The 21,229-nt window shown below is 42.9% G+C and overlaps 1 protein-coding gene across 4 annotated transcripts in view; it reads right to left on the minus strand.

Annotated features, from left to right (window-relative positions):
* trv (trivet) overlaps nucleotides 1-21,229 on the minus strand; it is a 59,134-nt gene that overhangs the window by 13,346 nt on the left and 24,559 nt on the right. The window contains exon 1 of one of the 4 annotated variants that reach the window (XM_070216809.1): nucleotides 889-1,102. The exons of the other annotated variants lie outside the window; for them this stretch is intronic. The gene's annotated coding sequence lies outside the window, so the exon portion shown is untranslated. Of the gene's footprint in view, nucleotides 1-888; nucleotides 1,103-21,229 lie in introns of those variants that run through there. 4 annotated transcript variants of the gene reach the window in all.

Here is a 21,229-nt window from a genome sequence, read left to right on the forward strand (position 1 = left end):
CTGCACAAACACAAGTGCAGTGGGTGATGTTTCCATTTCCAGCCACCTAGCCACCTAGCCACCTAAAGCCACCCACAAAGCCAACCTCTGCCCCACCAAACACTCTAAAAACTTATGGGATGTAGAACGACTGAAACTTGGAATTTTTCTACTATCTTTCTTAGTATCATAAATCTTTATGATATAACTATACAAAGATTAGAAGAGAACCTTCTATTTTAATTTTTCTTTAAGGTTAAGAAAACATAAATCTAGATATTTAAATAATTGTAGTGTTGCATATATATTAAATTAGTCCACCATTATATTTAAAACAATCTAAACTATACTAAAAACTTTAAATAGGATTTTTCTGATCAATTAAAATAATCTTTGAACATTTATATATTAAAAAAACAGAAATGTAAAAATATTTAAGAATTCAAGAAAAATGTTGAGCAATTTCCTTCTTGAGCTGATTTTTTCCTTCATTTTAATTAGAGTGTACACCTATAAGAAACTCTCATGCAAGGCAAACACACCCACACTCGCACGAATCGCAATCATTTATTATTATTTTTGTGTGCTTTGTCTCTTTGGCACAGTAAAAAAAGGAGGCGGGTTGGGGTGAATGGTAAATCCTAGTGGGGTGGTTTTCGGATGGCTTAGGTGGTTCCATTCGTCGTTGTCCTTCGCGCGCTCTTGTGTCAGCTCAGTTCGGTTGAGCCCAGCTCAGCGCTCAGCTCCGAAACTCGCTGCCAAGACTTGGAAAAAGCAAAAGCAAAGGCAAAGCCAGCCCAGCGACGCACGTGGGGTGGTAATGGGTTAAGGGCCAATGCAGCGGCGCCTTTTTTCGGGGGTCAACCCAGCCCCCTCTTACACAAACGCAAACACACTGTGAATTCTTACCCTAAATAATTAGCACTATTCAGCTGGGGACCCACTGACGACGACGACGACGACAACATTCGAGGCTGACAACGCCGATGGGCGTGGCCCAGACCCGTGACCCCCCAGCAGACCACCCACCGCCCACCGCCCAATGGCCTTGTCTGCTGCACGTGCAGAAATTAACATTTCCGGTAATTTTGCGAAAATGAAAAGCAAAGCGAAAAATTAACGGCAACGTCGTCGTCGCGGCCGCAGCGAAGGCAAAATGCGAAATGCGGAAAGCTTTTGTGTTAAATAAATATTAAAAGGAATTTCCCAGAGCCAGCGGAACTGATGGAGAAACGGAGAAATGGAGAAGACGAGGGGCTGAGTAAGTAGATTCATTCTGACTGCGGCCTGTTGGCCTTTTAAAAACACAAACCAAACGAGTAAATCTCTGCGTGTTCACGTGTACAAATATACGAAGGGGATGCACTGGGAAAAACGAAAAAAATTACCGTAAATAACTGTTAAAAATTTTAAAGATAAAATGATTTATTTTGTTGACAAAATCATATGAAATACATTTATGAAAATGCTTTATATTTTCATACTCTTTAAAAAGTAATGTAGAGGGTAGTCTACTAAGTTTTTCCCCCAGTGCCTCCGTTTGTGTGTGCGTGGCCACTTTTTATTTAATTGGAAATTGCGTATACGCCACCGTTAATGAGCCCATTGTAATCGCAGTGGCGGAGCCGCGCGCGGCTTAGTACATTGAGGCGGCTTGACTCGGCTCGCCTCGCCTCACCTCGTCTCGCCCCAACTCGACTCGAGTAGTTGGGGTTATTGTAAATCAATCGTTGGGGTTCGCTCAGGTTATTGCTTTCGCCCCTTTGCACACTTGGCTCAAAGGTAAGTGGTAAGTGGAAAATGGTAAAAATGGTTGCAATGGTAGGAAGGGGGAAAACCAAGGCACGCAACTTGTACGTAATACTCGAATGCCCGTATCCGTGAGATATGTTCATTCGCTTTCGAGACAGACAAACGAGGCAGCCACTAATTGCAGTCAAAGGCCGCTTTAAATTTGCACTGAGCCGAGGGGCTCGATTGGCAGCTCTATACTGCCACGCCCCCCATTTGGCAGCCGCCTTCGGTGTCAGCATGTCAAGCGCGATGGCAGCTTTTCATTTTCATTCTCATTTCTTTCGCCGGCGGAAGCCGCCTGAATTGCCCGTGTGTCGGCTCGTTTGCTGATTAAAACGGTGCGTATGTAATGAGTTAATTAAGTTTTTGCCATCGTTACAGTCGCCCATTGTCGTTGTGTTGTCGCTGTCTTACACACACACACACACACACACACACACGTGCCCATAAATTAATCATAAATCCTTGCTAGCTGCTCGGCAGTTACAAGTGTTTTGTATATTTGCCGAGGACGCACCTGTCCCCTTCCGTTCGCCTGGCTTCCTGTCTTCTGTCCTTCTGTCCTGCTGCCTTTCTGCCATTCTGCCATTCTGGGCGAAAAGCGTTAACAACGTCGTGAGCCAGGTGAGTGAGCCAGGTGATTCAGCTGGCGGGGATTGCGAGCCGCCTTTGGACTAAGTGTGTCAGCAGTGCCTCCTGCCACGCCCCCTTGTACCATTTGATTAAAGACGGAAGCTACTCAGGGCGTATACAAGTGCCCATGTGTGTGTGGCATTCGAGCACTGAGAGAAAAAACTCTGGACATTCAATTTAATGGGAAATAATTTTTTACGTAAAACATTTTTTTATTTAAGTGGAACTTTGTTAAAATAAAGTTTAAAATTATTGTTAAAACAAAGAATTTAGGGTACTATTTTATTCCTATTTTATATTTATTGTATGACTTTCAAATTAACCCTTAATCCCAAAAATCCTTTTTTAATATTTAATAATTAACTTAAGTATTTAAAATATTTCTCCCAGTGCACAACTATCCACTTTTACGCCTTGTCTTGCCTTGCCTGCTTTGTTGGCTTTAGTTGTTGTAAATTTTATGTTATCCGCCTTCATTGTTTGTATGCCTTTATTTATGTTACCCACTGCCTGCTGCCTTGCTTTACTGATTTGCCGTTGTTATTTATGCGTTTGTGCTAAACCTTATTTCCTGTTTGTCTTACATAAGCTGCAGCGCTTAATTACACGCAACCCCATCGAGGACACGATTCCGGGCAGGATGTGGCTGGCTGGCTGCCCGGCTGATCTGCCCCCTGGGAGAGCTCACAGCTCCCAGCCCACGAAACCTTGTTCAAGATGTATGGGTCTGAAAGTCCCATCGATCGATCGGCGGACATGGAGCGTAATGTTTTATTGACTAGGCCCCGGCAATCTCATTTGGCAATTCACTTTGTAAGCGACCACACGGCGTATGCGTAATGGCAATTATGAACTCGAACCCCGAAACTAAGTGGAGAGTGCATTAAAGCTAAAAGCGTTTAGCTGGCGGTCGAAAAACCACCAGCTGACCGACTACGCACTGATACCAATCCCGCTGTGACAGTGAAAGCCCCAAACAAGCAAAACAATTTGACGCCAACAACCGCAAAACGTGCTGGCCGCCCCAGCATTCAGATATACGTAATACGTATGTATGGAAATGGACCCGAAACCCGGGGGCAACCCAGGGAACCCAGGGAACCCGGAACCCGCCCACAACTTAACCCAAAAATTGATGAATATGTAAGCAAATATAGGGGACCAACACGCAGCGGGAATCCCTCAACATCCATACGAATATTTGTGTGTATATATAAAAAAGGATCAAAGTCCTGAGGCGCGTTAATTTTCCCAGACGTCAGCAGGAAAAGTTAGGGCTGACCTTCCCCTTCTCCCGTTCCCGTTCCATCCCGTGAATATGAACCAAAGCCCACAAATTATATTGAAATGTTAATAATCCAGTTGCTTAGACGTGCTGTGCCATCCCGGGATGTCCGAAAAGGACAACTCAACTGTGAAAGGATATTTACATGGAGATTTGTATGCCGCTGACTTATGACTTTGATCAAGGCTGCTAACCGCCCCCCTCCGAAACCCAATCAATGGGGTCCCTGCCGCATTTATGTGCTCTCGAGAGTCACTTATGCCCACAATTTGGCACTGCGGTTATCTTGGGGCCCCAAAATATATGTATTTGTACGAAAATGGCTAGCTGGGGTAGCAAATCTTTAAATTAAATTTGCTTGGGGCAAATCAGGGCGCATTATAAAGTATAATGTGCTTTTAATTTCATTCATTTGCATGAAATGCGAGCGAAGAAAGCAGCCAGTGGACCCTGGCCTGCTGCTAAGTGGAACTAAAAAATCTAATTAGCGTTCGCCGCTGCACGAGTCGACTTAAAGCAAACTTTGCGCTTTAATTTCATCTTGATTACGTCCACGAACTGCAGCTGCAACTGCCACGCCTGTTTGTGCAGCAAACTGTAAACTAGAAACTGAAAACTGGGAGCTGAAAACTCAAAAGCCAATCAACTTGACTCGCTAATGAAACGGCAGTCACTTTAAGGAATTCAAACTACCGACCCGGTGTCTCGTTGTCGCCATTAGACGCCGCCTTTGCCGATGATAATGCTGATTTTTAATGCTGATTACCGCAAGCTGCCAGGCCGCAATCCTTTGCCACCTTTTTCAGCTTTTCCAGCCCACCCTTTTCACACTTTTTGGCCCCCCGAGTCTTAGATAACCGAGCTCCCGGAGTCAGCATCATTTCCGCAAGTGTGCGTGGCATTTAAGTTGCCACTTAAATGAGCCCCAGTCTTTTGTATTGTGTAGATGCACACAGAAAATTATAAATCGTAAGTTTTCAGTTATTTAAGTAAATTAAATTTATTTAATTTCATAGAAATATTTTTAGCATCGCACTAATTGTAACTATCTTCAATATAGATTACGTGTTGACAGTTTTGTATTTTTAAAATTTAAATATTAATAATTGAGATTCTGGCGATCTTGGAAATACTGGTAAATATTTCCACAATAAATTCTAATAAATAGCGCTTTTTAAAGAGTACGATAAATAATTAAAAAATATTTTATATATCAAATTAAAATTTTTTTTTTCTGTGTAGCTTCGATGCCAACAACCTTGTGGGTGAAAGGGAGTGGGTGGCTTGGGATTGGGTGGTGCAGCCTCATCAAGTCGTCGCGTCGCGCAGATCAAATGAAAATTTCATTGTGTTGTGACTCGCTTTCCGTGCCTTTGTGTCTGTGTTTGTGGGCTTTGAGTTGGGGGTTTGGGTTTGGGGAAATTGCGCGCGGAAATTCGCTACCTTTTCATGTTTTTGCGCCTGGCTTTGAAAAGTTTTGGGAGCAGTGCACTACTGCCGTTGTTGTGTTGTTGTTTGTGCTGCCACCGGCGTCGTCTTCTGAGTTCGTCTAACGTGTAAAACAATGACTCATTAAGACTCATCTAAATTCTAATGAGATTCAGTAACTATTAAAAACAAAACATGACAGAAGCGAAGGCAAACGCAAATGCGGCAAAAGGGTTGCTGCCCCCGGGGCGACCCAACACAACCCCCTTAATCATCATCCCCTGGCAATTCTCGACTCTTATCAGGAGCTCAGTGCTCAAGTCCTTTTTGGTGCTGACTCGGCGAGTCCTCGACTTTAAGTGCCGGCCAAACTTAAATCATTTGTATGCGAGTCACCCGCCCGGCCTTTAAGCAAATGTCAATAATTTGATTTAAATGTGGCAGGGTCCCACATTCCGTTTGCACATCGCGTGCAAATTTCGCATTTAAATTCCAGTAGCCTAGTGCCTACTACTACGGGTATTTTCCGATTTTCCAACTTCATGGGCTTGACAATCGTGTGAAGCGACAATGCAGCAGCAGTAGTTTGAAAACCGGAGAAGACAACACAACGAATTTGCGTAGCTGGAATCGAAAAAAGGCAGGACAGGCCAAGAAATGCAGCAAGGTTGAGGTTCCGAGTGCCGAGAACATGTCGCCTTATAAATTAGAAATCTCGCACACACTGCCAAGGAGAAATGGAAATGGCGTGTGTTCCGGCCTACGAACAACAAAAGCAGCACTGGCCAAAAGCAAAACAAACTTGGCTTAAGGAATGCAGAGAGTTCACTGGGGAAAAATGGGGCTAATTATGGGAATGAAGTTTTCTAAAAATAATATTAAAATAAATCAAATAAATAAAATTGATAAAATTGATCATTTATTTAATTATTTTATGAAGCAATTGTAACTTTTAATCGTTTATAATTACAAAATTCCGAATTTATATCCCATATCATTTAGAAATTCCTTTAAAATTCCACTACCCCTTTCGAAAACATCATGTAACCCACATCGAAAACATATCCCCAGACATAAAACAAATTTTTTGCCCGTGCCCTTTGGGTGCCCATGTGTTTGCATTGGGTTCGGGTTAGTTATTTCCAAACGCACACAAACGCACTGCAGAGTTATAGACAACATCCCCGCCAGCAAGCAACCCCCGGTGAACATTTAACGCTGCTGTAAGCGTTTGTCAAAGGGGGAGGTATTGGTGTGGATACGGGGTATGGCTATAAGGTTGGGATGGAAACAAACATCAGCCCCCGGAAAATGTATCTGTCGTCGTCGTTGGTAGCACATGTTAGAGGTAAACGCGTCGCAGGTGAAGTGGTGGGGGGGTGAACCACCCCCCGTGTGCCAATCTGCATATTTGTCGGGCGCCACCAAATGTAAAGCAAGTAAAAACCTGGGTCAAATTGCGGTTACCGTTTTTATTTTCCTAGCGCCGGCTTTTCCTCTCTTTCGCGCTTACATTCAGAATTCTTTGTCTCTTTCACTTGGCCAGTTCCAGTAGCTATTGTTGATTTTTTTTTTTGTGGGTGTATATACTAGGTGTTGATATATCCACACTTACAGGGTCTTTCCCTTTTATATCGCAGTGTCACTCGTTAGACGCCCGAAACGCTAGCGTGGTTATAGTAAAGTAATAGTGGCACTGATACTCCTTTTTTTCCCAGCTCCTACATGACTTGTACATATGGGTTAGGATATGGGTTGGGCTGCGATCCGGGTTCGCTGGGCGTTGGAGTGTTAATTGTAAAATGTTTGTGGTTTCCTTTTTTTTAATGGAAAAACTGGCAAGTGACTTCATTTAGTTTCGCACGTTTTCAGTTAATTAATTTGTGTCGAAAGACAAAGAAAAGGTGTTGAAGTGGGTGCAGAATGAGGTCACTTTAGGTGCTGGCCATGTGAGCTTCAACTATGATTAAGGATTCAGGGAAAAATCTGGAATTTTGTGTTAAAATAGGTCCCCATATAAAAGGCGAACTTTTAATTTTTCCCTTTATTTGGGAAAAAATACTGATTTTCTTTTAACAAAAGGGCATAGGGGAACAAGCCTGGGAAAACTGCCCCAGGCGATATTGCAAAATTTTAGATGAGGATTGGTAGATAGGAACCTAATCGATAAGAATTCCAATTTTCAAATATTTTGATCCGCTGGTTTACGAGTAATCTGCCGCAACTAAAGAACATATCACTTGATGTATCTTCCCTTCGGTGGTTCTTGAGAAAACTTTTTTGATGCCAATAATTTTTGTGTTAACCTTCAAGAATGTCAGCCAATCTTTGGATTTTTACCATTCTCATAAGCTACCAAAAATCGCAATTCAAATTTTCAAAAAATTGGTTCAAGACTTTCCAAGTCTGACAACACCGCCAGTTTTTTACAGTTTGTGTGTCCTATAACCATCTACTTCATATAAAAAATTCATAATTTTTCGAGTGGTGCAACAGTGTTAAACAAACAAAAAACTGAAGAATTTATTTCTAGAAGGCTAGGAATGGAGTCAATAAAATATATTTGGCTTGTAAATAGTTAGTTCTAAGACCAGAATTATTATCAAAGAGTAAAGTTTTTAATATTATGGGTGAAAAGTGGTCCAAATTATAAAATGTTTGGCATGTAAATGTTTGCTTGTAATTGATTTAATAGAGACCCAGTCCCAGTCTAGTCCCCACAGCTTCGAATTTCATATCCTCCCTGGACAGAGATTTTATAAGATATCCTTTGAGCATGGATGACCAACAAATACTTTAATTATGTGATTCTAAAGAATTCGCGGTCCAAAGAGGATTATTTAAATTGCGATCCTTTCGGTACCATCGTTATTCTAAAAAGCAAGATAGTAATTTTAAAGCTTTAATATGCGGAGCATGATAACAAATTGTTAACAATTTCGCGCAATAACAACGGTGCCGAAATCTCGCATATTAAATAATCCTCTTTGGACCGCGAATTCTTTAGAATCACATAATTAAAGTATTTGTTGATCATCCATGCTCAAAGGATTTCTTATAAAATCTCTGTCCAGGGAGGATATGAAATTCGAAGCTGTGGGGACTAGACTGGGACTGGGTCCCTATTAAATCAATTACAAGCAAACATTTACATGCCAAACATTTTATAATTTGGACCACTTTTCACCCATAATATTAAAAACTTTACTCTTTGATAATAATTCTGGTCTAAGAACTAACTATTTACAAGCCAAATATATTTTATTGACTCCATTCCTAGCCTTCTAGAAATAAATTCTTCAGTTTTTTGTTTGTTTAACACTGTTGCACCACTCGAAAAATTATGAATTTTTTATATCAAGTAGATGGTTATAGGACACACAAACTGTAAAAAACTGGCGGTGTTGTCAGACTTGGAAAGTCTTGAACCAATTTTTTGAAATTTTGAATCGCGATTTTTGGTAGCTTATAAGAATGGTAAAAATCCAAAGATTGGCTGACATTCTTGAAGGTTAACACAAAAATTATTGGCATCAAAAAAGTTCTCTCAAGAACCACCGAAGGGAAGATAAATCAAGTGATATGTTCTTTAGTTGCGGCAGATTACTCGTAAACCAGCGGATCAAAATATTTGAAAATTGGAATTCTTATCGATTAGGTTCCTATCTACCAATCCTCATCTAAAATTTTGCAATATCGCCTGGGGCAGTTTTCCCAGGCTTGTTCCCCTATGCCCTTTGGATTAGAAAATATATTTATATCTATTTCATTATAATATATTTCAGATTTCCCAAAAAACTTCTAGGATACAAGAAAAACTGTTATCCATATCTAAATCAAACAAGTCTGGCTAAAATCCAAGGTCTGTTAGGTGGGCGGGGTTCCCCCTCCCTTTTTTGCTTGCTACAAAACAATAAAAATGGCCAAAATGCGAAATCGCACAAAAAGGCGAACATGAAATTCAAAACTCGTCGCTGAATGAAATGTTGAAATTGCACAACCCGCGTCTAGCATTTGGCTAACACATACATGGAAAAGCGGCCGGCAAGCTGACCGCCACCCCTCCCCCCTTTCCCAGCCCCTTTCCCCTTAACCCTCAACACTTTTACCAACCTTGTTACCTTTTTTTGTTTTTGGACAGCTGCGCAGCTGCTGCACTTTATTTCAGTCACTTGCTTTCCATTTTTTCCGAAACTCTCGCTCTTTTTTTGTTGGCCACGAGTGGCTTGTTTTTGCCATGTTCCCCCACTTTTTTCCCTGTGCATATGCATCTGTGTGTGTGTGTGTTTGGGCGCTCTCTGTGTAGCTCGCTTTTGTGTGCAAGTGCGGTCATTTAATTTCGATTTGTGTTTTAGATTGTTTTGCGTTGCATTTGTTGATTTTTGCCATTTAAATAGAAATTTTTATTTTGTACACGTTCCCGTGGCCGTGGCCCCCAGTTTTGGGATTTGGATTTGGAACTGGGTTTCGGATGGTTGGATAGCTGGATGGCTGGATGGCCGGCTGCAGCCGTCGCCAGTTGGCCAGTTTTTTGTGCCTCCGTTGTTTTGGCCCCCAAGGTTTTTGTTCTTTTTTTTTATTAACGCATGTCCATGGGGCATTGCCAACGCGAGCGAGAGCCGGGCAAATTGGATTTCTTTTTTCGGACATTTGAAACTGACGAGCGGCCACCGGGGACCACGGATGTGCGGCATCAGCAGGGACCTAACTCAAAATATATGCAGCTGCCGTGCTGTCGCAGCCTCCGAAAAAACCACCGGGCACCACAGTGAGCCACCCTGGACCACCCTGAACCACCGTTTCTATTAGCTACGCGCATTCATAAGAGCGGAAATTTAATCTATGCCACAGTCGCGTTCATTTGCCCACTTTTTCTTTTTTTTTCAGTCGATTTTTCTCTCTCTGTTTCGCTTTTGTCAATTTAAAGCTGCCGGCAAATGCTATCAACTCGCAATGTTCGTTAAATATTTAAATTGGCGCAGAACTAATGAAATAAAACCAATGCGGGAGCGATGTCGGAGCGATTCCCAAGTGGCTTCAGTTGGTTAAATTTGTGCCGGCTGCTTGGTTCGTTGGTTGGTTGGGTTTAGACGGGTCTTTAATGTCCCCGGGGAGTCAGTGGGTTAAGGGGTGGCATTTTAAAAAGCCAAACATATCCCAGTCCGGGAATGGGTCATGTCAGTTGGCTAATAAGTGGGGTTACTTTATCAAACGAGTAATGATTTTGAAACGAGATAAATATGTTGAATAAATAAATATGGAAATTATTTATAAGAAGTATAAATAATTTAAAAGAATATTTAAACCTATGACATATATCTAGTAGCTTTTACTTAAATAATTTCAAAATTATCTCTTTAAGAGCTTACTTCCGAGTTAATGCCTAAATTTGTACCCCCTCTTTTTGCAGTGTAAGTGGTTGTTGAAGGCTCGGCATTCAGCTCACGTAGCATCTTGCTTTAAATGCTTAAATGCAAAGCCAGCCGAAAATAAACAATAACAAACGAGCCACAATCCGGCAGGCAGACTCAAACATTCGCACACGCAGGCCAAAAATTGGCATAAATAAGTAAAAGCGGCAACAGCGCCAAAGTCAACGTCAACGTCGCCATATTGCGCATATGGTGTGTATCAGAGTATCAGTGTGTGTGTGTGTGTGTGTGGAGGTCCTTTCCTTACCCCAGAGTGTGTTTGCGTGTGTCTGTGGGTCCTGTTTGTGTATTTACTCAACTGCTGTACCCAAAGCGCACTTGAGTGTGTATCATCATCAACATCAGCTGCTCTTCAGGCCAAAGCCCAAACCAAACCCGGACCAAGTTGAAGTTGCCGACTCCGCCGGCAGCACTAAAGATACAAAGCTGCAGATACCGAGCGAAGAGTCCTGCCCACAGGATCCTCAGGACCCCCCACTTTCCCCATTCTGTGGCCACTACAGTGACAGTATCTTTGGATGCTTAACAACATTACAAGCTGACTTATGAAAAAAGGGCAGGGGAATGGAGAAGGCGATGGCGAGTCCCCTGCAATTTGACTTGACTTTTACGTATCGTCAAGTACTTTTCTGGTTTTGCCCACTCGGGGGACATTTGTCAGTCGAGAGACGAATTTAATTTCTGCCATTTTCCGAGCCATGTCTGCGCTCAGATATGAATTGCAATGAAAGTCATACTCGACATGTGGCTAGACGACGAGAGCTTCCAGCAGCCAGTTGTTGCGAAAATACGGGTCGGTCTGGTCCGGCAAACTCGTTTTTAATATGTGTGCAGTCAGTCAGTGGGCGTACGCAGCGTATGCGTAATTTTATTACAGCTGCAGTGGCACTAGCAGTAGCAGAAATAGAAACAGAAACTATTTTCTGGCCCCTCTTTTGTGGGCGTTGAGGCCGCAGCCTCCTCACTGAATTCATTTCGCATTTAAATTGCTGTTCAGAGAGCAATTAGCCGAAATTATTGCTGCTACGTGTGCATCGTCACTTGGCATGCCCAAATTAGTGGAGCCACCCGGGCCACCATGGCGAATGCTTAATGCGAGCCAAAGGGAGGCACCAGTAAAATAGCAGAAAAAAACACAGAACTGCTGATTTGCGGTTTGCCAATACCCAAACGATGCGAGTTCCACCAACCACAACGAAATTCCCAATAATTTACCAAAGCCCAGACGAACAAAAAGCAAAAAAAAAACGTGGATAAGATGGCAGAATTATGCCAAAACAAATCAAGCAAATGAAAATATCACAGCCACAAAATCAAGGCAAGACACACGCAGTGCTGCACAGTGGGTGGGATTGGAAAAGGGGAGGGGGTGGGTGATAAGGGGGGTGCCACAAATGCTGTGCTTAATAGGCATCAGCTGGGTATTAAGTTGTTGTTTTTTGTCATCGTCTTCGCCGCTTCTTGGCAGCATGACAACCTTTTTTTATGCCATTTCTTTCGGGGCCAGGAAGTAAGTCCCGAAGTCCTGAATCTCAGCCGTTTTGACAGCCGTTTGCCCCTGACTTTGGCTGGGTGAATTCAACAAACAATTTGCGGAATGCCATTAGGCGACGCCTATTGCTGAAATTATCTCTGGCTTCTTTGGGGTTTTTCCTTCTTTTCCCTTCTTTTGTGGGGCGAAATTTCAATCACCTCATCTTTTGTTAAACTCCAGACCTGGGCGAATAGGTAATAACAAGTTTTGTGGGGGAAGCCAAAGAAAAGTATTGCCTACTTTTGTGGGCGCACAATGTTAATGGGTTTTCTTGTGGCTAAAGAAATAAAAAGAGTTAATAGAATGAAAAAAAACCCCCTTTTTAAATCCATCAATTTCGCATAAGCCTTTGATTGTTTACAAATCATTCAGGCTGTTCTTTATTCAACACCCCTGGCCGAAATTGCATTAAAACTTTGACGTCTGCCACAAAAATGGAAAAAATAAGTATATAAATAAGGACAAAGCCGAAAGAAAAAATTAAAAATTAATAGCAACTGGCGAGTGCCAATGGAAACCACAATGCAGCGGAGAAAAAAATGAACAACAACTGCTCAACAAAAACTAACCGACTAACAAAGTGTAAAAAACTATTGAGTGCTGGCGTCCCAACACTTCACTTTCGACCCTTTCCCAGCCTTTTCCACCCTCGATTTCTGCAACTAACAAAAATTTCTAATTTAAAAGTTTTACGCCCAACCGCCGACGACGAGAAACGAGCAGAACGAGCGGGGCAAAAACAAAAAGTGGGCGGAAAATGCAGGCAGCCGAAGCTGGAAAATAGAAAATAGCAACAAAGACATAGACACAGACACAGACGGCAAATAAAAACGCAACAAACACTAACACACACACGAGCAGATAATGCAATTCCCGCCCAGGAAGAAGAAAGTGGCTAGCTGCAATTTTGTTGCTGCCGACTTCGTCCTGCTTTCGTCCTGCTTTCGTCCTGGCTTCAGCCTCGTCATCGCTTCGTCCTCGTAGGCGTTGTGTTGTTCTTGCCCACATCGTTAGCAATGCTCATCGGCAACATTTCGTCAGCTTCCGCTAGTGGGTGGTGCTGGGTGGTTGGGGGTGGTTGGGGGTGGTAAGGGTGACGGTGGGTCAGCGGAACAGCCAGTGAGTTTGCGGCGGTTGGAGGAGCGCGTCATGCGCGTTGGCCATCCTGCGTGGGCTGCAATCGCAATCGCAATGGGCAAAGGCGGAATGGAAGGCGGAAGGCGGAAGGCAGAAGGCAAAGGCAACCGCCTCCTGTCACTCGCTCCTCCTCCTTCCCTCCGTTTGCTTTCCAGCCACTATTTTTATATGCTGGCCCAGTCTTTGTGGCACTCGCCCCCGGGGGTTTTAGCCGGATTCGGTGGTGCCATCGTGGTAGTGGCAACAGTGGTGGTGGTGGTGGTTCTGGGCGAGCGTTTGTCATTGTGCATTACTTTTAGCATGCATCGCGGCGCGTTCTGTGATGCAACAATGTTGCCCTGCTCGGCCATTGTTGTAATTTGCTTGTTGTTGTCCGGTTCGTTGGCTTCAGCTCTGGCCGCTTACACAGGAAAAAATGAAGGCTATGTCTTAATTTTTAGAATTTTATAAGAATTTTAAAGCCTTTTCCCAAATATATTTGTGTGAAAAGAACTGCGGCAGAGTTTCTTACCCTTTAAAAATAATTGTAAACTTAGTTATAAAAAAAAATATATAAAATTATTTAAAGCCCCTAAATAAATGTTTATATACCTATACTATTCAGCTTTTACCAAGTTATTTTTTATTTTTCCTTTTCATAAAGAAAATTCTAAAAAATATTTTCAGTGAAATACAAGGTTTTTTCTTTCTCCTCAAGAAATTTTACGATGATTTTCATTTTCATATTCGAATCGTGTGCTCGTGCGGGCTTTGGGATAGCTTGCAAATCGAATTATATCTGCTGCCACAATGTAGACAGCGGACAAGGCCGCATTACAATGCCTGCAGTCCTGCATCTCGTCCTTTTTTCTCCTACTTTTCCTTGCCCTTTGGCCTTTTCCGTCCTTTGCCGCCCTTTGACCAACACTCTGCCGTTCGGCTTGCGGTGCTTTTGAGCTCTGAGGCTCTGAAATTACCTTACTCTTGAAATTGGCTGCCAAAAAAGCCTTGCTTTTATGACCCTGTATGTCGGGGTGAGTCTTCATATTTCATTTTTTATATGTACGTTTTTAATACGAATTTTGTCGTGCATAATAATGTTGACATTGTGACGCACTAATAAACATAATTTGCTCATAAAATACGTTTTATTGCGCGTGCCTCGTATCAGTTTGAAGCCAGGGATTCAGCTCGAGTGAGTTAATGTCGATGAGCGACTTTTAATGGCGGGATCTGTCGAAGAGATTTTGATAGACGAGACAGGTTAAAACCCAAATAAGGTGTTCTAGGGGTTCATTGACCAACCTTTTGACCACCATGTCATTTGCCACCGTCTCGTCTTGCATAATTAATTGCTTTCCCTCTCTCCTCCTATTCCTTTTCCCAAGCTAAAAATCACATTTTCCACACAAACATTTTTAAATATTTATTAGCAACAGCTTACAAGCTTCATCCTATTTTCCACACCGAGCTCTCATCGTTCGCCGGCGTTAAGTAATTTCGTTATTTGCCAAACATGCGACCGACGAGTTACGCCTTTTGATGCCATTATCTTATTCAGCAGCCTTGTCATCTCTTAAAGGATGCCTATTATAAATTAATTTTTGCCAGCCGTGGCTTTTCCATGCCATCCTCTTATCGCCTTTATCACTTGGGATGCTCTCCCAAGGACCCGCACCTAAATTCTGCTCCTGTTTTCCCTTCCATGGGCCATGTGTGTGCGCCCGACTATATGACTATATAATTTTTTGATTTAACGCAGAAGCTGCTGTCGCAATTTTTCAAAAAAACACCCTCATGCTTTTATTTTTGTTGCCCTACCCGTAAAAGTTGAAAGTTGTTCTGCTGCTGGTGCTTTTCCGCTTTTCCTCCTACCGATTTTCCCTACTCCTCATGTGTGACATTGATGCCTCTGCTCGCGCTGTGTGAGCTGTTTTATTGTTATCATTAAAGCGTGCCACCTCGCACGTTTTTGGCCCTTGTTCGACATCTTGTCTTTGTCTTGGCCCTGCGATTTTGGCCATGATGCGGGTGGCTCCTCAACAAGTTTGACAAGGCACTCGGGATTCGGGATGCTACGGATACGAGATCCCATTATGATTAAAAATTGCTCTGCCAAGGCTTATCTTTTGCGGCTGGCTGCGATCATTAATGAAGCAGAAAGTGATTGCCCAGGGCCATGATTAATTGGTGGCTAAAATACAGAACGGTTCGGGGAAATACCAAATCAAAGGAAGCCCCATGCTTTTCGGGTGTTAACTGCATTCCATTCATCAACGCTTGCCAACCGCAACGAGCAGCTGCTGCTGGGGTTAGGGTCTAGGTTCCAGGGAAAAAGCAGAAAAGCACCAAAGCGGCAGCAGATGCATTGGAAATTCAAATAAAATTTACCACAGTTTCTCGTAACTTTGTCAACGATGCGCAACATGACGCTGATGTCTGCCAGACATCTTGGGTGGGGGAGAAGCGGAAAAGTGAGGGGAAAAGTGGAAAAAGACCAAGACCTGCCAGCGAATTGCAATTTGCAATTTTATGGCAGCGCTGCTGGAAACAGAAGCAGTAGAACACTGGAAAAATTGTTATTTTTGTAATATGTATCTAAAATACAATAATTATAATTATTTTACATTTTTAAATTATATTAGAATTAAAAAATTTTTAAGATGAATGTACATTAAATGTACAAATTTTTGCAATTAATTGGTTTGTTATTCAATATTTCAAATTTTATTTTTAATTAGAATAATTTTGTTTCGTTTGTTTGATTAAAAAATATTTACTATATTCTCATTTAATTAATGTCTGTTAATTATTTTTTTGTTCAAAACTAAGTAAGTATTTTTTTCCAGTGCACCAGAAGCCGCCGCAGTACAAAACAAACCAATTTAAATTTTCAGCGGAGTCGGTGGATCGGCGGTTGGTGTTAGTTTGGATGCAAAAACACAGTTAACGGGAAGAGCGATGGGGAAAAGCGTGGAAAATCATGAAAAGCGGGACAGACAGAGCTGGCGAAAAGCGCAACAAAGCGTAGCTGACAAAATCAAACCGGCAGGGCCAGCAAAACAAAACGCTGCAAAAAGAACGAGCTGAAATATTCGCAATGACAATTGAAAGTCGGAATTGGTGAGTGAGAAGGGGTAGTCAGCGGGTGGGTCAAGGTGGTGCTGGGTCACGGGTGGTTGGGGACAGGGATGCGAAGAGGACAGGACCCATTCGGTGGTTGCTGTGGACTGGCCAAACACTCAATCAATAAATTATGCTGCCACGAAATATACAAATCAGCAAACGGGGAAGTGTCGCGGATGCCACAAAGTCAGGGGAGCGTGGAGGAGCGGTGGGTGGTGGTTCGTAGCTGGGTGGCTCTGGGGGGGTGGTGCCGCTTGTTTGGCTGGTCACGCGGCAGCTGGAGAACAAAAGGCCAGGCCACGACCCAAGAGCAGCGAACAGCGAGCAGCGAGCGACCCAAGCGGCGCACAGACGGATGTGGCTTTGTGGCTTTTTGTGCGGTCGCTGCTGCTGCCTCTGCTGCTGCCTCAGTCGACGTCAGGCACCGCAGCTGCTGTTAGTCATTCGAGGAGGATCCTGTTGACGATGGTCATGGCCGGAGGATGACCAAGATAGCGCCATCGCATAGCCAACACAAGCAGCAGCCAAAGCAAACAGGGATGTGGTAAGAGGTATTTTCAAAAGGGGTCACAGACGTGGTGAAAATAAAGTTTGGTCGAAAAATCCAAGGACCAGAATTAATTAATTTACAGAAATCAGATTTCGTAACACATATTAAGTCATGAAAATATTAAGATAGTTTGTGTAAATTAATAAAACTAAATATCATAAGGCTCTCATTAAAATTAGCTAGAATATTCTGAGAAATATTGAAAAATTATTTTTATTTAATTATGTTCGTTCAAAAATGCATTTTTCTTACAATTAAATGAAATTGTTTATACATTTCAACTTAAATTGTTTTATTTCCAGATGAAAATATCTCAGAGAAGGTAAAATTTTCATAGAATTTTCAGCTTGATTTGCACCAACCTCTCCTTTCATGACTTCCCCAGGGGAAAGCCCCTTTAAGCCATAACTGAGCCGCAGCAACCGACAACCTCTGCCTACCCGGCTGACATTGTCAAATGCGTTGACTGCTGCATTGTGCCCGGTGCCACGGACATGGCCTGTTTCTCTGCGTTCCCCGGGTTCATGTGGCTGCGACAGCCTCCAAACAGGCGCCAAAGACAAAGACAAAGGCGCCCGTGCAACCCGAATGGCAAAATGGCTGCCCAGCTGCTGACCCCCTCGATGACCTCCAACCCAAGCGGACCTAAAGCCGCTGCCAGACGGAACGGCTCAGTCGCATCGATTTTTCCCACACAGGAAGAGAATCAGACATTTGCATGTGAGTCTGGCTGACATTTAAAATGCTGTACGTATGTATTTGTATAAAACATTGATCATGATTGACGATTGTACATGTGGATGTGAATGCTGTGTGCCCGCAGGATAACAAACACAATGCCGGCACCATATGTCCTTGTGCATGTGCGTGTTATGATGGCCCGCCAAATATTTTTATCTGCGACCGCAGCGCTTTCGAGGGGAAAGTAATCACGTTTTATGTCCTTTTTGGCAGACACGAACGAGAGGTAACGGTCACTGGGATACAAAGGTACGTGGGGTCTTTAAAAGCATTTGGAATTGTACGGAAAATATGTTCTTTAAGTGAAAAAATGGAAAATTTAAAATCAATCTAATCTTAGTTTTTCCTGAAGGACTTGCAGCTTAGAGGACAAAGTTGTTACACCTCTCCGCTCAAAGGCAACTTGATCGATTTTTGTAATCGTCCTTTCATTTGCACCCATCACGCACACCAACGCACCTGGCTGGACCACAGGACTACGTATCCCCCCTTCTACCACCTGGCCTTGTCCAGTCAAGCGGTCCATTGTCCCCGCAGTGACTGTCATGAAGTCCAACAAAGCGGAAGCTGTAGGAATTTACCAACGTTTAAACTTTAATGCCTGCTACAACAGTTTTTATTCCCAGCTCCTTTTCTCTTTCAGTCCTTGTTGCATGTGGGTGTATGTGTGTGTGGGCTTGAGATTTTTTTTCCTCCAGCCAGGATGTCTCTCTTTTTACGCCCCGCTTTCCCCTTTATCCCTCTGCCCGCTCCAATTGAACCTAATCCGGCTGCTAAAGTATTAGCTACGTAGTTGTATGCTCATCCCGGCTGTCCAAACTGCCTTATGCTGCTTTTGTTGTTTGCTGGCATTTAGCAAAAAAACAAAAACAAAAGAGCCGAGAAAAGGACGAGGCTGGAGAAGGAGGAGGAGAAAATCAGTCGGACAGAAGTGACGTTTGTAAAAAGTTTTTCCTCTGCAAGTGGAAAAGCGGAAGTGGAGGAACTGCAGCGTCCACTTAATAACAAGGCATCAGCCGCTGGACGTCACTTGGCATACTAATCCATGGCACAGCCCACTTGCGCCGCCTCCCACTGAATTAAGTGACCAGCCTTTAGTCTATGGGATGCCATATATTGTATTGTAAATGCTGTCACATGGGGAAAAATATCTATACCATCTGTAGGCTACAGGATATAAATTTAATGGAGAAAATACAGAATTTATATATTTTTCAATCACTAAAATGTTAGTGATGTTATTCCAGAAATATAAAATTCAGATATTAAGTTAAACATTTTTAAACTTCAAACCCTGTTAAATTTTTCCCTGTGCATCCTTTGGGGATTCTTAGCTGCATTGCTGCACCTGCCTTGCCTTCCAGGCAGACAAAGTCGCTGCCAAAGTGGACAGTGAATGGACAGCAGGGCAAAGACATTAATGACAGCCAACATCAATGAGTGTCGGGTGGCGGTGAAAAATTAATACAAAACGACGTTGACAACCGGGTAAAACAAAGGGGTTTTCTACCCTCCAAACTCCTCTGGAGTCCTGGCAGGCAGGTGATGCTCCCTCCGATGGCTTGACTCGGCGTCAAACATGGCGTATGATTGATTTTCCAGTCGTAAACTATGGCTGAGCTGTGAACCAATGTGAACCAACGCCAGATAAAGCGGCAAATAAGCTTCAATAATAATAAAAGTTATAAATCTTTTGCATGGTCTGCGGAGGACAAGGCGAAGTCCTTCCAAAAGGACGACGACGACATGCTGCAACGCGGCGATAATAACAATTTATTGCACAAGCACAAACACACTAGCACGCACACATGAGAGGAGGAAAATGCCGCGAGACACGATTGCAACAACAAATGGCAAAGGACAAAGCGCAAAAAGCGAGCATAAAAACCGCACAATAATAAAAATGAACAATGACAGGTTAATAGCAAATAAATGAAAGCCCATAAGGAGCAGGAGGCCGGAGCCCTCGAAGAGGAGCAAGGGAAAGCGGGAAAAACCTACCAGCCAGACAAAGGAGATGCCGATGCCGATGCCTCCGGTCCAGACTGCCAGCCAGCCGACAAACTATCCCCTTGGCCTAGGCACAATTGATATATAGTTATACCCGTTACTCGTAGAGTAAAAGGGTATATTAGATTCGTGCAAAAGTATGTAACAGGTAGAAGGAAGCGTTTCCGACCCTATAAACTATATATATTCTTGATCGGGATCACTAGCCGAGTCGATCTAGCCATGTCCGTCTGTCCGTCTGTCCGTCTGTCCGTCTGTCCGTCTGTCCGTCTGTCCGTCTGTCTGTCCGTCTGTCTGTCTGTATGAACGCTGAGATCTCGGAAACTATAAAAGCTAGAAGATTGACATTTTCCATGCAGATTCTAGGAGTTCCTACGCAGCGCAAGTTTGTTTCAAAAGGGTGCCACGCCCCCTCTAACGCCCACAATCGCTAATATACGATTTTAAAAATTTCAATATTTTGGAAAAGTAAAAATGCAGTTTTATTGTGTTTATCAATACCTATCGAAATGTAGAAGAAATTTTTTAAATCGGACCATTCGTTAAAAAGTTACGGCGGATCAAAGTTTTTCTCCATCTCCTTCGCACTCCCTTTAGCTGAGTAACGGGTATCTGATAGTCGGGGCACCCGACTATAGCGTTCTCTCTTGTTTTCAATTTTAAAAACCATTGAGCAGCTGCAGCGCGCAGAGGCATTCTGGCAGAAAAAATGCCCAAGATATAAGGGAGCACGCTGCTGGCATATTTAAAAAACATAATAACTGCAAGAGGACGAAGGACGAAGGATAAGCGATAGAGCAGCAGGATAATGGCAGCAAACGTACTTAACAGCCACCACTATAATAATGACGATAATGGGCGATGAGTTAGCGGCGGCGAGCAGGTTGACAAAATGCACTCGGCATGCAATGCACACACAGTGCCTGCCAATAATAATCGTCATCATCATCATCGTTATCATTATCATTAGGGAGCCGCAGGAGGAGCAGAAGGAGCAGCAGAAGGACCTCATTCGACATTCGCACACGAATCGGTCTTTGTGTCTGCTTATGGAAGCGGAAAATGCATTAACTCAGCAGCAGACGCCGAACTGAATTTATTTTCCACTTTAAGGGTGATTTTCTGGTACTCTCTGAAGCTCTGAATTCATCAGCCTAATTACAGGGCTCTAATGGCTTCTCCAGCGCAATTTCCAATATATTCAAGGTCTTTTTTCCGCAGAGGCCCTAATTTCTGTAGCTATATAAAATGGTAAACATTTAATATGCTTATTTATTCAATTGCATTCAAGTGGAGCGCGGGGGCAAAAAAACTTGTATATGCAAATCGCGGGAAAATAATATAAATAATTTCCATTATGAAAGCAGCTAAATGGTCTTCAAAATCAGCCATAATCTGCCAGCTCGGCGCGCTCAATTTTATTTCACTTTATTATTATTTATTTTATAATTTAAATATGCCATATTTAATATATGATAGGTGTCGCAAGCCGCCTGCAAGCGGATTAAATTCGACCCGCCACATTTTATTAAATTTTCGATTCGTTTGCAGAGCGCCAAAGTGACAAAGAGAAAAATCGATCACCTGTTTAAAGTTGGCCC

This window comes from Drosophila takahashii, chromosome 3R (assembly GCF_030179915.1).
Source record: "Drosophila takahashii strain IR98-3 E-12201 chromosome 3R, DtakHiC1v2, whole genome shotgun sequence".
NCBI classification, from domain to species: domain Eukaryota; kingdom Metazoa; phylum Arthropoda; class Insecta; order Diptera; family Drosophilidae; genus Drosophila; species Drosophila takahashii.